The sequence below is a fragment of the Anolis sagrei genome, chromosome 1 (assembly GCF_037176765.1).
Source record: "Anolis sagrei isolate rAnoSag1 chromosome 1, rAnoSag1.mat, whole genome shotgun sequence".
Taxonomy (NCBI): Eukaryota; Metazoa; Chordata; class Lepidosauria; order Squamata; family Dactyloidae; genus Anolis; species Anolis sagrei.
Window position 1 is genome coordinate 156762542 of NC_090021.1, and position 2917 is coordinate 156765458.

Below are 2917 nucleotides of genomic sequence, written 5' to 3' on the forward strand. Positions count from 1 at the left end.
GTTCAAACATAAAGATAGAACACAGCTGAACTCATAAAGCAGTCTCCTTAATATTGGGAATACTGTTCAGGATCAAGCATAAACAGTTGTCAAGGTTGCAGTCCAAGAGTCAAATGGCAGCAAGGGTTCAATAAGTACAGTTCCAAGGTTCAAGAGTACAAAGTGTAGTCATAGTTCCAAAGGTCAAGCTAGATAATCCAGAGTTCAGGGAAAACCCAAAATATGTAGTCAACAATCAGTCTAAAGATTCAGAGTATCAACTCCCAAGTTATTAACTGGGGCTCCTTATAGGGAGCGGTCAACCCTCCTGTTCAAGGAACTCCACTGGTTGCCATTCATTTACCGGACCAAATTCAAGGTGCAGGTTCTTACCTACAAAGCTCTGAACGGTTTGGGACCCGCCTACCTGCGTGACCGCATCTCTGTATACGAACCCACACGATCTCTTCGTTCATCTGTAGAGGCCCTGCTCGCGATCCCACCTGCATCGCAGGCACGATTGGTTGGGATGAGAGAGAGGACCTTTTCGGTGGTGGCCCCTCGACTCTGGAACTCACTCCCTAAGGACATCAGGCAGGCCTCTACCCTGGCAGTTTTCAGGAGGAGCTTAAAGACGTGGTTGTTCCAGTGTGCTTTCCCGGATTAACGATCCCATAGCACTTTGTCCCTCTAAGCACTTTACATTTTTTAGGTCTGCTCGTATGTCTTTCCACAAATGCTACTATCACCTTTTTGTCCACGTTCAGCACTATTTCCAATTTTAATTTTACATTTGGCCTTCCCACTGTTTTTAATTGTATGTTGTCTTATTGATAATATTATATGTTTACTGTTTATGTTTTTATTTTAATTACTTGTATTGTTGTGTTCGGGTTCAGCCTCATGTAAGCCGCACCGAGTCCCTTGGGGAGATGGTGTTGTTGTTCATTCGTTCAGTCGTCTCCGACTCTTCGTGACCTCATGGGCCAGCCCACGCCAGAGCTCCCTGTCAGCTGTCACCACCCCCAGCTCCTTCAAGGTCAGTGTAGTCACTTCAAGGATGCCATCCATCCATCTTGCCCTTGGTCGGCCCCTCTTCCTTTTACCTTCCACTTTCCCCAGCATAATTGTCTTCTCTAGACTTCGCTGTCTCCTCATGATGTGGCCAAAGTACTTCAACTTTGTCTCTAGTATCCTTCCCTCCAATGAGCAGTCGGGTTTTATTTCCTAGAGGATGGACTGGTTGGATCTTCTCGCAGTCCAAGGCACTCTCAGAACTTTCCTCCAACACCACAGTTCAAAACCATCTATCTTCCTTCGCTCAGCCTTCCCTAAGGTCCAGCTCTCACATCCGTAGGATACTACAGGGAATACCATGGCTTTGACTAGGTGGATCTTTGTTGCCAGTCTGATGTCTCTACTCTTTACTTTATAGAAATTGAGATGGTAGAGGGGTACAAATAAAATGTTATTATTGGAGCCCCCCGTGGCGCAGTGGGTTAAAGCACTGTACCGGCAGGACTGAAGACCGACAGGTCGCAGGTTCGAATCCGGGGAGAGGCGGATGAGCTCCCTCTATCAGCTCCAGCTCCTCATGCGGGGACATGAGAGAAGCCTCCCACAAGGATGATAAAATATCAAAAATCATCCAGGCGTCCCCTGGGCAACATCCTTTCAGACGGCCAATTCCCTCACAACAGGAGCGGTTGCTCCTGACACGACAATTTTTATTATTATTATTATTATTATTATTATTATTATTATTAATCCCAGCCATCTTACCAGCTGTTAGGAATTGTGGGAGCTGAAGTACAAAACATCTGGAGGGGTAGTTTGAGAAACTCTGACATAGAAAAAGTACATTGGGCTCTCACTATCCTCTGAGATTTGGTTCCAGGAACACCCTTCTCCTGGAAGGACCTTGAGGATGTGTTGAATGGTGTGAGCTTACAGTAGGGTCTGCCTACACAATGTGTAGCAAAGTCAAAATCGGCTTTTTGGATTTCTTTTCCAAACATTTTTGAGATGTGGCTGGTTAACTCTATAGATACAGAACACATGGATCTACAGATCCAACTGTATTTGACTCTGGAGATCAGAAGAACCCAGTGCCCCTTAGAAACTCTGCGTTTACTGTTAAGAGTAATGTAATAGTCTTCCAATACAAACATATACTAAGAAAAGTCATGTTTACCCCCCTGGTTCTATTCCTTTATTCTCTTCTTCTGACAATTCATGAGCTGCAAACATTTTTGTTCTATAGAAATCTGCTCGCAGCCAGCCTTTCCTGTAAAAACATCACTCCTGACAAGGCTGTGAATGTTTCACTGGCCCCAGAACTGGAAGGGAAGCCAGGGGAGGAAGATAAAGCCTACTCATTTAGCTATTGCTTTCTTGATAACTGCTGTGTGGTTATTAACACTGTAGCTTACCACTAAAAATACACTGTTATGTTGCAAACCAAGGAAGCTGGAAGTCAGCCTTTAAAAGAAACACTTTGTGATGTGTCAGAAGTATCAAAAGGTCAGTGGGGCCAAAGCCAGAAAGATGCAGCACTCAAAAGGAGAGCCAAAGAAGATGTCAATTTATTGTCGAAGGCTTTCATGGCCGGAATCACTGGGTTGTAGGTTTTTCCGGGTTATATGGCCATGTTCTGGAGGCATTTTCTCCTGACGTTTCGCCTGCATCTATGGCAAGCTTCCTCAGAGGTAGTGAGGTCTGTTGGAAGTAGGAAAATGGGTTTATATATCTGTGGAATGACCAGGGTGGGACAAAGAACCCTTGTCTGCTGGAGCTAGGTGTGAATGTTTCAACTGACCAATTCAATTTCTATAAAATGTCATTTTTTTATATAAAATTGTAGATTTGGAAACACTAATTATATAGTAAAACCCTGTAATTTTTTGGGGGGGGGGGATGTTCTAAGATACACACACAT